This window comes from Lolium rigidum, chromosome 7 (genome assembly GCF_022539505.1).
Source record: "Lolium rigidum isolate FL_2022 chromosome 7, APGP_CSIRO_Lrig_0.1, whole genome shotgun sequence".
In the NCBI taxonomy this organism is placed as follows: Eukaryota; Viridiplantae; Streptophyta; class Magnoliopsida; order Poales; family Poaceae; genus Lolium; species Lolium rigidum.
In genome coordinates, this window is record NC_061514.1 from 46,716,623 (window position 1) to 46,732,290 (window position 15,668).

Consider the following 15,668-nt stretch of genomic DNA (forward strand, 5'->3'; position numbering starts at 1 on the left):
CGTCATCCGTCTTGCCCGTGAACATCTTGGCCTTTCAGCGGCCCTTCTCGGAGCCAATGTGCCGTTGCTGAGGCCCTTCTTCTCCTTCGTCTCGGCGACTACCGGCGACACCGTCCCAAGTGGTGCGTCCCCGGCGACGGAGTTGCTTGGAAAGGATGCGGAGCAGAGATCTGATGTGCGGTCCAGAAGGACTCGATTGATTTTCTTCTATATGTTTTGGGGTCCTTTTTGTAAAGTTGCAGGTCCTATTAGTTATTGTCTAGTTCTCTTGGACCTCTATGTAATTTTTGGACTAGTTTCCATTTGCACCGATAAACTTGAATTTTGACAAGTTCACGGGAAAAAATTCCTTTGCACATATGGCCTATCATGTATGAACATTCTTGAGTTTTAAACTATATGTAATGGCCAGCACTTGCGCAAGGGGCTCGTCTAGTGCGCACTAGTTTCCATTAGCACCGATAAATTTGAATCATGACAAGTTCTTGGAAGAAAAAATTGATTCACATATAGCCTATCATGTATGAACATTATTTGGATTCAAACTATACATAGGTGGCCAACACGTGTAAGAGGGGGTCCTCTAATGTGCACTAGTTTCCATTAGCACTGATAAATTTGAATCTTTACAAGTTCTCGAAAAAAATTGCTTCACACATATGCCCTATCATGTATGAACATTATTGGGATTCATATTATATATAGATGGCCAACACTTGTGCAAGGGGTCCTCTAATTCTTGGGGATTTCAATCTATCTATCTCTCTCGATCTATCGTTGGTGGCCAGAACAACACACATATGCATGCACTTTATGCGCAAAGGCGCGGGTGCCCCTAATAATTCATGTGTGTGCGTATATTTGAACATATTCTTGGGGATTTCAATCTCTATCTCTCGATCTATATATCGTTGGTGGACAAGAAACACACTTATATATATACGCATGCACTTTATGCGCAAAGGCGCGGGTGCCTCTAATAATTAATGTGTGTGTGCACTCGATCAATGATCCCTAAACCTTAAACCCTAAAACCCTAATCCCTAATTATACCCTAACCGTACACCCTAAACACCCTAAACACTAAACCCTAAACCCTAGACCTTAAACCCTAAACCCTAAACACTAAACCCTAAACCCTAACCCTAGACCCTAAACCCTAAACACGTACTAAACCCTAAACCCTAAACCCTAGACCCTAAACCCTAATTAACCCTAACCCTAACCCTAAAACCCTAGCTAGCTAACCCTAAAACCTAAACCCTAATTAAACCCTACATATATAAATAGGCCAACGACACTTAATTGTGCATCAAGCAGGCGACCAAATAATTAGCGCTGCTAAATTAATTAACTTGAATCTTGACAAGTTCTCTCGAATGAAAACACATTTGATTAAGTTGCCTCATAATATATATACAATTAGTGTGCATGCGCGCATGGCATACCATGGACATATCATTCATGCATATATATATCTCAATATATATCTGAACATATTCTTGGGGATATATATATATATATATTTCAATCTCTCTCTCGATCTATATATATCGTTGGTGGCCAAGAAACACACTTATTATATATATACACATGCACTTTATGCGCAAAGGCGCGGGTGCCTCTAATAATGTGTCTGTGCACTAGCTCGATCGATGATCCCTAAACTTTAAACCCTAAAACCCTAATCCATGATCCCTAATTATACCTTAAACGTACACCCTAAACACCCTAAACACTAAACCCTAGACCCTAAACCCTAAACTCCATATACCCTAAACCCTAAACACTAGACCCTAAACCCTAAACCCCAACCCTTGACCCTGAACCCTAAACCCTATACCATAAACCCTAAATATATTTCAATCTCTCTCTAGATCTATATATCTTTGGTGGCCAAGAAACTTACTTATATATATATATATACGCATGCACTTTATGCGCAAAGGCGTGGGTGCCTCTAATAATTAATGTGTGTGTGCACTCGATCGATGATCCCTAAACCTTAAACCCTAAAACCCTAATCCCTAATTATACCCTAACCGTACACCCTAAACACCCTAAACACTAAACCCTAAACCCTAGACCTTAAACCCTAAACCCTAAACACTAAACCCTAAACCCTAACCCTAGACCCTAAACCCTAAACACGTACTAAACCCTAAACCCTAAACCCTAGACCCTAAACCCTAATTAACCCTAACCCTAACCCTAAAACCCTAGCTAGCTAACCCTAAAACCTAAACCCTAATTAAACACTACATATATATATAGGCCAACGACACTTAATTGCGCATCAAGCAGGCGACCAACTAATTAGCGCTGCTAAATTAATTAACTTGAATCTTGACAAGTTCTCTCGAATGAAAACACATTCGATTAAGTTGCCTCATAATATATATACAATTAGTGTGCATGCGCGCATGGCATACCATGGACATATCATTCGTGCATATATATATCTCAATATATATCTGAACATATTCTTGGGGATATATATATATATTTCAATCTCTCTCTCGATCTATATATATCGTTGGTGGCCAAGAAACACACTTATTATATATATACGCATGCACTTTATGCGCAAAGGCGCGGGTGCCTCTAATAATGTGTCTGTGCACTAGCTCGATCGATGATCCCTAAACCTTAAACCCTAAAACCCTAATCCATGATTTATGTCTACGCCCCCTCCTTTTCCTGTAGACAGTGTTGGGCCTCCAAGAGCAGAGGTTTGTAGAACAGCAGCAAGTTTCCCTTAAGTGGATCACCCAAGGTTTATCGATCTCAGGGAGGAAGAGGTCAAAGATATCCCTCTCATGCAACCACTGCAACCACAAAGCAAGAAGTCTCTTGTGTCCCCAACACACCTAATAGGTGCACTAGTTCGGCGAAGAGATAGTGAAATACAGGTGGTATGAATAAATAGTAGCAACGGCACCGGAAAAGTGCTTTGCCCGAGACAAGAAACAAGCGATAGTAACGCAGCAGTAGTAACGCAGTAAAACAGTAAACAAGCAGCGATAGCAGTATTTAGGAACAAGGCCTAGGGATCATAGTTTCACTAGTGGACACTCTCAACATTGATCACATAACAGAATAGATAAATGCATACTCTACACTCTTGTTGGATGATGAACACCATTGCGTAGGATTACACGAACCCTCAATGCTGGAGTTAACAAGCTCCACAATTCAATGTTCATATTTAAATAACCTTAGAGTGCATGAAAGATCAACACGACTAAACCAAGTACTAACATAGCATGCACACTGTCACCTTCACACTATGTAGGAGGAATAGATCACCTCAATACCATCATAGCAATAGTTAACTTCGTAATCTACAAGAGATCATAATCATAGCCTACGCCAAATACTAACACGGATGCACACACTGTCACCATTACACCGTGCAGGAGGAATAAAACTACTTTAATAACATCACTAGAGTAGCACATGGATAAATTGTGATACAAAACACATTGCAATCATAAAGAGATATAAATAAGCACTTCACTATGCCATTCATAACAGTGAATAAGTATTCTGTGAAATATAGCCTAAGAGACCCACACGGTGCACACACTCGTCACCTTTACACACGTGGGACAAGGAGTCTCCGGAGATCACATAAGTAAAATTCACTTGACTAGCATAAGGACATCTAGATTACAAGCATCATCATATGAATCTCAATCATGTAAGGCAGCTCATGAGATTATTGTATTGAAGTACATAGGAGAGAGATTAACCACATAGCTACCGGTACAGCCCCGAGCCTCGATGGAGAACTACTCCCTCCTCATGGGAGACAGCGGCGGTGATGAAGATGGCGGTGGTGTCGATGGAGAAGCCTTCCGGGGGCACTTCCCCGTCCCGGCGGCGTGCCGGAACAGAGACTCCTGTCCCCCAGATCTTGGCTTCGCGATGGCAGCGGCTCTGGAAGGTTTCTCGTACCGTGGCTTTTCCGTCTCGAAGATTTAGGTCAGGGACCTTTATATAGGCGAAGAGGCGGAGTCAGAAGGTCAACGAGGCGACGACACCATAGGGGGGCGCGGGCCACCCCCAGGCCGCGCCGGCCTATGGTCTGGTGGGCCTGTGGCCCCCCTCTGGCGACTCTCGGGTGTTCTGGATGCTTCCGGGGATTCTAAGATCTTTGGCGTTGGTTTCGTCCGATTCCGAAAATATTTCCTTACTAGGATTTCTGAAACCAAAAACAGCAGAAAACAGCAACTGGCCCTTCGGCATCTAGTCAATAGGTTAGTTCCGGAAAACGCATAATAATGACATAAAGTATGCATAAAACATGTAGATATCATCAATAATGTGGCATGGAACATAAGAAATTATCGATACGTCGGAGATGTATCAGCATCCCCAAGCTTAGTTCCTTGCTCGTCCCGAGCAGTGTAAACGATAACAAAGATAATTTCTGGAGTGACATGCCATCATAAACTTGATCATAGTATTGTAAGCATATGTAATGAATGCAGCGATCAAAACAATGTAAATGACATGAGTAAACAAATGAATCATATAGCAAAGACTTTTCATGATTAGTACTTCAAGACAAGCATCAATAAGTCTTGCATAAGAGTTAACTCATAAAGCAATAATTCAAAGTAAAGACATTGAAGCAACACAAAGGAAGATGAAGTTTCAGCGGTTGCTTTCAACTTATAACATGTATATCTCATGGATATTGTCAATGCAAAGTAATATAACAAGTGCAATATGCAAGTATGTAGGAATCAATGCACAGTTCACACAAGTGTTTGCTTCTTGAGGTGGAGAGAAATAGGTGAACTGACTCAACATAAAAGTAAAAGAAAGGTCCTTCAAAGAGGAAAGCATCGATTGCTATATTTGTGCTAGAGCTTTGATTTTTGAAAACATATAGAGAGCATAAAAGTAAAGTTTTGAGAGGTGTTTGTTGTTGTCAACGAATGGTAGTGGGCACTCTAACCCCCTTGCCAGACAAACCTTCAAAGAGCGGCTCCCATTTTATTTTATTTTTGGGTGGCACTCCTTCCAACCTTTCTTTCACAAACCATGGCTAACCGAATCCTCGGGTGCCTGCCAACAATCACATACCATGGAGGAGTGTCTATTTTTGTTAATTAATTTGGGACTGGGAATCCCATTGCCAGTTCTTTTTGCAAAATTATTGGATAAGCGGATGAAGCCACTAGTCCATTGGTGAAAGTTGCCCAACAAGAATGAAAGATAAACACCACATACTTCCTCATGAGCTATAAAACATTGACACAAATCAGAGGTGATAAATTTTGAATTGTTTAAAGGTAGCACTCAAGCAATTTACTTTGGAATGGCGGAGAAATACCATGTAGTAGGTAGGTATGGTGGACACAAATGGCATAGTGGTTGGCTCAAGTATTTTGGATGCATGAGAAGTATTCCCTCTCGATACAAGGTTTTAGGCTAGCAAGGCTATTTGAAACAAACACAAGGATGAAGCGGTGCAGCAAAACTCACATAAAAGACATATTGTAAACATTATAAGACTTTACACCGTCTTCCTTGTTGTTCAACCCAATACTAGAAATTATCTAGACCTTAGAGAGACCAATTATGCAAACCAAATTTTAGCATGCTCTATGTATTTCTTCATTAATAGGTGCAATGTATATGATGAAAGAGCTTAAACATGAGCACAACAATTGCCAAGTATCACATTATCCAAGACATTATAGCAATTACTACATGTATCATTTTCCAATTCCAACCAAATAATAATTAACGAAGCAGTTTCAACCTTCGCCATGAAAATTAAAAGCTAAGAACACATGTGTTCATATGAACCAGCGGAGCGTGTCTCTCTCCCACACAAGCATTTATTCAAACAAAAACAAAAACAAAAGCACACAGACGCTCCAAGCAAAGTACATAAGATGTGGCCGAATAAAAATATAGTTTCAAGAGAAGGAACCTGATAATTTGTCGATGAAGAAGGGGATGCCTTGGGAATCCCCAAGCTTAGATGCTTGAGTCTTCTTGAAATATGCAGGGATGAACCACCGGGGCATCCCCAAGCTTAGAGCTTTCACTCTTCTTGATCATATTGTATCATCCTCCTCTCTTGACCCTTGAAAACTTCCTCCACACCAAACTCGAAACAAACTCATTAGAGGGTTAGTGCATAATCAAAAACTCACATGTTCAGAGGTGACACAATCATTCTTAACACTTCTGGACATTGCCCAAAGCTACTCGGAAGTTAATGGAACAAACAAATCCATCCCACATAGCAAAAGAAGCAATGCGAAATAAAAGGCAGAATCTATCAAAACAGAACTGATCCGTAAAGACGAATTTTATTGAGGCACCAGACTTGCTCAAATGAAAATGCTCAAATTGAATGAAAGTTGCGTACATATCTGAGGATCACTCACATAAATTGGCATAATTTTCTGAGTTACCTACAGAGAATTTTTCCCATATTCGTGACAGCAAAGAAATCTGTTTCTGCGCAGTAATCCAAATCTAGTATGAACTTTACTATCAACGACTTTACTTGGCACAACAAAACACAAAACTAAGATAAGGAGAGGTTGCTACAGTAGTAAACAACTTCCAAGACACAAATATAAAACAAAGTACTGTAGCAAAATAAACACATGGGTTATCTCCCAAGAAGTTCTTTCTTTATAGCCATTAAGATGGGCTCGACAGTTTTAATGATGCACTCGCAAGAAATAGTATTTGAAGCAAAAAAAGAGCATCAAGAGGCAAATTCAAAACACATTTAAGTCTAACATGCTTCCTATGAAAAGGAATCTTGTACACAAATAAATTCATGAAGAGCAAAGTGACAAGATCAGGAAGATAAAACAAGTGTAGTTTCAAAAATTTCAGCACATAGAGAGGCATTTTAGTAACATGAAAATTTCTACAACCATATTTTCCTCTCTCATAATAACTTTCAGTAGCATCATGAGCAAATTCAACAATATAACTATCACATAAAGCATTCTTATTATGAGTCTCATGCATAAAATTATTACTCTCCACATAAGCATAGTCAATTTTATTAGTAATAGTGGGAGCAAATTCAACAAAGTAGCTATCATCAAATATAGGAGGCATATTGTAATCATAATCAAATTCACTCTCCATAGTAGGTGGCACCAAAAGGCTACTATCATTATAATCATCATAAATAGGAGGTAAAGTATCATCAAAGTAAATTTCCTCCTCAATGCCCGGGGGACTAAAAAGATCATGCTCATCAAAACCAAGCTTCCCCAAGCTTAGAATTTTCCATAGCATTAGCAACAATAGTGTTCAAAGCATTCATATTAATAACATTCCCATTAGCATGCATATAAAGTTCCATGGGTTTTTTAATTCTCTCTTCAAACACATCATGTCCTAATTCAAGATAAAGTTCATAAAGATCTCTCATATTTTTGTTGTTTTCCATTATGCCTAACTAGTGTAAACAAGAAACAAAAAGTTGCAATTGCAGGATCTAAAGGAAATAGCTTCGAGCACAAACACAATGGCACCAGAAAGTACCGTTACCCGGAACCGGAGTATGAGTGCCTTTTACCTTTCCTCCCCGGCAACGGCGCCGGAAAATAGCTTTATGTCTACGCCCCCTCCTTTTCTCGTAGACAGGTGTTGGGCCTCCAAGAGCAGAGGTTTGTAGAACAGCGAGCAAGTTTCCCTTAAGTGGATCACCCAAGGTTTATCGATCTCAGGGAGGAAGAGGTCAAAGATATCCCTCTCATGCAACCCTGCAACCACAAAGCAAGAAGTCTCTTGTGTCCCCAACACACCTAATAGGTGCACTAGTTCGGCGAAGAGATAGTGAAATACAGGTGGTACGAATAAATAGTAGCAACGGCACCAGAAAAGTGCTTTGCCCAGGACAGTAAACAAGCAGTAGTAACGCAGCAGTAGTAACGCAGTGAAACAAGAAACAAGCAGACGATAGCGGTATTTAGGAACAAGGCCTAGGGATCATAGTTTCACTAGTGGACACTCTCAACATTGATCACATAACAGAATAGATAAATGCATACTCTACACTCTTGTTGGATGATGAACACCATTGCGTAGGATTACACGAACCCTCAATGTCGGAGTTAACAAGCTCCACAATTCAATGTTCATATTTAAATAACCTTAGAGTGCATGAAAGATCAACACGACTAAACCAAGTACTAACATAGCATGCACACTGTCACCTTCACACTATGTAGGAGGAATAGATCACATCAATACCATCATAGCAATAGTTAACTTCGTAATCTACAAGAGATCATAATCATAGCCTACGCCAAGTACTAACACGGATGCACACACTGTCACCATTACACCGTGCAGGAGGAATAAAACTACTTTAATAACATCACTAGAGTAGCACATGGATAAATTGTGATACAAAACACATTGCAATCATAAAGAGATATAAATAAGCACTTCACTATGCCATTCATAACGATGAATAAGTATTCTATGAAATATAGCCTAAGAGACCCACACGGTGCACACACTCGTCACCTTTACACACGTGGGACAAGGAGTCTCCGGAGATCACATAAGTAAAATTCACTTGACTAGCATAACGACATCTAGATTACAAGCATCATCATATGAATCTCAATCATGTAAGGCAGCTCATGAGATTATTGTATTGAAGTACATAGGAGAGAGATTAACCACATAGCTACCGGTACAGCCCCGAGCCTCGATGGAGAACTACTCCCTCCTCATGGGAGACAGACGGCGGTGATGAAGATGGTGGTGGTGTCGATGGAGAAGCCTTCCGGGGCACTTCCCCGTCCCGGCGGCGTGCCGGAACAGAGACTCCCGTCCCCCGGATCTTGGCTTCGCGATGGCAGCGGCTCCGGAAGGTTTCTCGTACCGTGGCTTTTCCGTCTCGAAGATTTAGGTCGTGGACCTTTATATAGGCGAAGAGGCGGCGTCAGAAGGTCAACGAGGTGACGACACCATAGGGGGGAGCGAGCCACCCCTAGGCCGCGCCAGCCTATGGTCTGGTGGGCCTGTGGCCCCCCTCTGGCGACTGTCGGGTGTTCTGGATGCTTCCGGGGATTCTAAGATCTTCGGCGTTGATTTCGTCCGATTCCGAGAATATTTCCTTACTAGGATTTCGAAACCAAAAACAGCAGAAAACAAGAATCGGCCCTTCGGCATCTCGTCAATAGGTTAGTTCCGGAAAAGCATAATAATGACATAAAGTATGCATAAAACATGTAGATATCATCAATAATGTGGCATGGAACATAAGAAATTATCGATACGTCGGAGACGTATCAATGATCCCTAATTATACCTTAAACGTACACCCTAAACACCCTAAACACTAAACCCTAGACCCTAAACCCTAAACCCCAAACCCCAAACCCTAAACCCTAAACCCTAAACCCTAAACCCTAATTAATTAACCTTAACCCTAACCCTACCCCTAAAACCCTAGCTAGCTAATCCTAAATCCTAAACCCTAATTAAACCCTACATATATATAGGCCAACGACACTAAATTGCGCATCAAGCAGGCGACCAACTAATTAGCGCTCGCTAAATTAATTAACTTGAATCGTGACAAGTTCTCTCGAATGAAAACACATTTGATTAAGTTGCCTCATAATATATATACAATTAGTGTGCATGCGCGCATGGCATACCTTGCACATATCATTTGTGCATATATTTCAATATATATCTGAACATATTCTTGGGGATAAATATATATATATTTCAATCTTTCTCTCTCGATCTATATATATATCGTTGGTGGCCAAAAAACACACTTATATATACGCATGCACTTTATGCGCAAAGGCGCGGGTGCCTCTAATAATGTGTGTGTGCACTCGATCGATGATCCCTAAACCTTAAACCCTAAAACCCTAATCCCTAGTTATACCCTAAACGTACACCCTAAACACCCTAAACACTAAACCCTAAACCCTAAACCCTAAACCATAAACACTACACCCTAAACCCTAAACCCTAGACCCTAAACCCTAATTAAACACTAAACCCCAAACCCCAAACCCTAAACCCTAGACCCTAAACCCTAATTAATTAACCTTAACCCTAACCCTAACCCTAAAACCCTAGCTAGCTAATCCTAAACCCTAAACCCTAATTAAACCCTACATATATATAGGCCAACGACACTTAATTGCGCATCAAGCAGGCGACCAACTAATTAGCGCTGCTAAATTAATTAACTTGAATCTTGACAAGTTCTCTTGAATGAAAACACATTTGATTAAGTTGCCTCATAATATATATACAATTAGTGTGCATGCGCGCATGGCATATGATGTCTACGTTCCCCCTCCTTTCCTGTAGACAGTGTTGGGCCTCCAAGAGCAGAGGTTTGTAGAACAGCAGCAAGTTTTCCCTTAAGTGGATCACCCAAGGTTTATCGAACTCAGGGAGGAAGAGGTCAAAGATATCCCTCTCATGCAACCCCGCAACCACAAAGCAAGAAGTCTCTTGTGTCCCCAACACACCTAATAGGTGCACTAGTTCGGCGAAGAGATAGTGAAATACAGGTGGTATAAATATATATGAGCAAGTAGCAACGGTGCCGTAAAATAGCTTGCTGGCGTGTAGTAAACAAGCAAGTAGTAACGCAGACAGTAGTAACACAAGTAAAACAAGAAACAAGCAAGTGATAGCAAGTATTTAGGAACAAGGCCTAGGGATTACACTTTCACTAGTGGACACTCTCAACATTGATCACATAACGGAATAGATAAATGCATACTCTACACTTTTGTTGGATGATGAACACATTGCGTAGGATTACACGAACCCTCAATGCCGGAGTTAACAAGCTCCACAATAATGCTCATGTTTAAGTAACCTTATAGTGTAAGATAGATCAAAAGACTAAACCAAGTACTAACATAGCATGCACACTCGTCACCTTCATGCATATGTAGGAGGAATAGATCACATCAATATTATCATAGCAATAGTTAACTTCGCAATCTACAAGAGATCATGATCATAGCATAAACCAAGTACTAACACGGTGCACACACTCGTCACCTTTACACACGTGCAGGAGGAATAGAACTACTTTAATAACTTTGCTAGAGTAGCACATAGATAAATTGTGATACAAACTCATATGAATCTCAATCATGTAAAGCAGCTCATGAGATCATTGTATTGAGGTACATAGGAGAGAGATTAACCACATAGCTACCGGTACAGCCCCGAGCCTCGATGGAGAACTACTCCCTCCTCATGGGAGCAAGCAGCGGTGATGAAGATGGCGGTGGAGATGGCAGCGGTGTCGATGGAGGAGCCTTCCGGGGCACTTCCCGCTCCGGCAGCGTGCCGGAACGGAGACTCCGGTCCCCGGATCTTGGCCTCGCGATGGCAGCGGCTCGGAAGGTTTCGTGGTTTTCGCCGAACTTATCGAGGTTTTCGATCCAGGGGGCTTTATATAGGCGAAGAGGCGGCGCAGAGGGTCGAAGGGGCGACGACACCATAGGCGGCGCGGCCGGGGCCCGGGCCGCGCCGGCCTATGGTCCGGGGGCCCAGTGGCCTCCCTCCGGTCCTTCCCGGTGTTCCGGATGCTTCCGGTGAAAATAGGAACTTGGGCGTTGATTTCGTCCGATTCCGAGAATATTTCGTTACTAGGATTTCTGAAACCAAAAACAGCAGAAAACAGGAACTGGCACTTCGGCATATTGTTAATAGGTTAGTTCCAGAAAATGCACGAATATGACATAAAGTGTGCATAAAACATGTAGATAACATCAATAATGTGGCATGGAACATAAGAAATTATCGATACGTCGGAGACGTATCAGCATACCATGGACATATCATTCGTGCATATATATATCTCAATATATATCTGAACATATTCTTGGGGATATATATATATCTCAATCTCTCTCTCGATCTATATATATCGTTGGTGGCCAAGAAACACACTTATTATATATATACGCATGCACTTTATGCGCAAAGGCGCGGGTGCCTCTAATAATGTGTCTGTGCACTAGCTCGATCGATGATCCCTAAACCTTAAACCCTAAAACCCTAATCCATGATCACTAATTATACCTTAAACGTACACCCTAAACACCCTAAACACTAAACCCTAGACCCTAAACCCTAAACTCCATATACCCTTAACCCTAAACACTAGACCCTAAACCCTAAACCCCAACCCTTGACCCTGAACCCTAAACCCTATACCATAAACCCTAAATATATTTCAATCTCTCTCTAGATCTATATATCTTTGGTGGCCAAGAAACTTACTTATATATATATATACGCATGCACTTTATGCGCAAAGGCGTGGGTGCCTCTAATAATTAATGTGTGTGTGCACTCGATCGATGATCCCTAAACCTTAAACCCTAAAACCCTAATCCCTAATTATACCCTAACCGTACACCCTAAACACCCTAAACACTAAACCCTAAACCCTAGACCTTAAACCCTAAACCCTAAACACTAAACCCTAAACCCTAACCCTAGACCCTAAACCCTAAACACGTACTAAACCCTAAACCCTAAACCCTAGACCCTAAACCCTAATTAACCCTAACCCTAACCCTAAAACCCTAGCTAGCTAACCCTAAAACCTAAACCCTAATTAAACACTACATATATATAGGCCAACGACACTTAATTGCGCATCAAGCGAGGCGACCAACTAATTAGCGTTGCTAAATTAATTAACTTGAATCTTGACAAGTTCTCTCGAATGAAAACACATTTGATTAAGTTGCCTCATAATATATATACAATTAGTGTGCATGCGCGCATGGCATACCATGGACATATCATTCGTGCATATATATATCTCAATATATATCTGAACATATTCTTGGGGATATATATTTATATATATATATATATATTTCAATCTCTCTCTCGATCTATATATATCGTTGGTGGCCAAGAAACACACTTATTATATATATACGCATGCACTTTATGCGCAAAGGCGCGGGTGCCTCTAATAATGTGTCTGTGCACTAGCTCGATCGATGATCCCTAAACCTTAAACCCTAAAACCCTAATCCATGATCCCTAATTATACCTTAAACGTACACCCTAAACACCCTAAACACTAAACCCTAAACCCTAGACCCTAAGCCCTAAACCCCAAACCCCAAACCCCAAACCCTAAACCCTAAACCCTAAACCCTAATTAATTAACCTTAACCCTAACCCTACCCCTAAAACCCTAGCTAGCTAATCCTAAATCCTAAACCCTAATTAAACCCTACATATATATAGGCCAACGACACTAAATTGTGCATCAAGCAGGCGACCAACTAATTAGCGCTGCTAAATTAATTAACTTGAATCTTGACAAGTTCTCTCGAATGAAAACACATTTGATTAAGTTGCCTCATAATATATATACAATTAGTGTGCATGCGCGCATGGCATACCTTGCACATATCATTTGTGCATATATTTCAATTTATATCTCGAACATATTCTTGGGGATAAATATATATATTTCAATCTTTCTCTCTCGATCTATATATATATCGTTGGTGGCCAAAAAACACACTTATATATACGCATGCACTTTATGCGCAAAGGCGCGGGTGCCTCTAATAATGTGTGTGTGCACTCGATCGATGATCCCTAAACCTTAAACCCTAAAACCCTATCCCTAATTATACCCTAAACGTACACCCTAAACACCCTAAACACTAAACCCTAAACCCTAAACCCTAGACCCTAAACCCTAAACACTACACCCTAAACCCTAAACCCTAACCCTAGACCCTAAACCCTAATTAAACACTAAACCCCAAACCCTAAACCCTAAACCCTAAACCCTAGACCCTAAACCCTAATTAATTAACCTTAACCCTAACCCTAACCCTAAAACCCTAGCTAGCTAATCCTAAACCCTAAACCCTAATTAAACCCTACATATATATATAGGCCAACGATACTTAATTGCGCATCAAGCGAGCGACCAACTAATTAGCGCTGCTAAATTAATTAACTTGAATCTTGACAAGTTCTCTCGAATGAAAACACATTTGATTAAGTTGCCTCATAATATATATACAATTAGTGTGCATGCGCGCATGGCATACCATGGACATATCATTCGTGCATATATATATCTCAATATATATCTGAACATATTCTTGGGGATATATATATATATATATTTCAATCTCTCTCTCGATCTATATATATCGTTGGTGGCCAAGAAACACACTTATTATATATATACGCATGCACTTTATGCGCAAAGGCGCGGGTGCCTCTAATAATGTGTCTGTGCACTAGCTCGATCGATGATCCCTAAACCTTAAACCCTAAAACCCAAATCCATGATCACTAATTATACCTTAAACGTACACCCTAAACACTAAACACTAAACCCTAGACCTTAAACCCTAAACTCCATATACCCTAAACCCTAAACACTAGACCCTAAACCCTAAACCCCAACCCTTGACCTTGAACCCTAAACCCTATACCATAAACCCTCAATATATTTCAATCTCTCTCTAGATCTATATATCTTTGGTGGCCAAGAAACTTACTTATATATATATACGCATGCACTTTATGCGCAAAGGCGTGGGTGCCTCTAATAATTAATGTGTGTGTGCACTCGATCGATGATCCCTAAACCTTAAACCCTAAAACCCTAATCCCTAATTATACCCTAACCGTACACCCTAAACACTAAACCCTAAACCCTAGACCTTAAACCCTAAACCCTAAACAATAAACCCTAAACACTAAACCCTAAACCCTAACCCTAGACCCTAAACCCTAAACACGTACTAAACCCTAAACCCTAAACCCTAGACCCTAAACCCTAATTAACCCTAACCCTAACCCTAAAACCCTAGCTAGCTAACCCTAAAACCTAAACCCTAATTAAACACTACATATATATAGGCCAACGACACTTAATTGCGCATCAAGCAGGCGACCAACTAATTAGCGCTGCTAAATTAATTAACTTGAATCTTGACAAGTTCTCTCGAATGAAAACACATTTGATTAAGTTGCCTCATAATATATATACAATTAGTGTGCATGCGCGCATGGCATACCATGGACATATCATTCATGCATATATATATCTCAATATATATCTGAACATATTCTTGGGGATATATATTTATATATATATATATATATTTCAATCTCTCTCTCGATCTATATATATCGTTGGTGGCCAAGAAACACACTCATTATATATATACGCATGCACTTTATGCGCAAAGGCGCGGGTGCCTCTAATAATGTGTTCTGTGCACTAGCTCGATCGATGATCCCTAAACCTTAAACCCTAAAACCCTAATCCATGATCCCTAATTATACCTTAAACGTACACCCTAAACACCCTAAACACTAAACCCTAAACCCTAGACCCTAAACCCTAAACCCCAAACCCCAAACCCCAAACCCTAAACCCTAAACCCTAATTAATTAACCTTAACCCTAACCCTACCCCTAAAACCCTAGCTAGCTAATCCTAAATCCTAAACCCTAATTAAACCCTACATATATATAGGCCAACGACACTAAATTGCGCATCAAGCGAGCGACCAACTAATTAGCGACTGCTAAATTAATTAACTTGAATCTTGACAAGTTCTCTCGAATGAAAACACATTTGATTAAGTTGC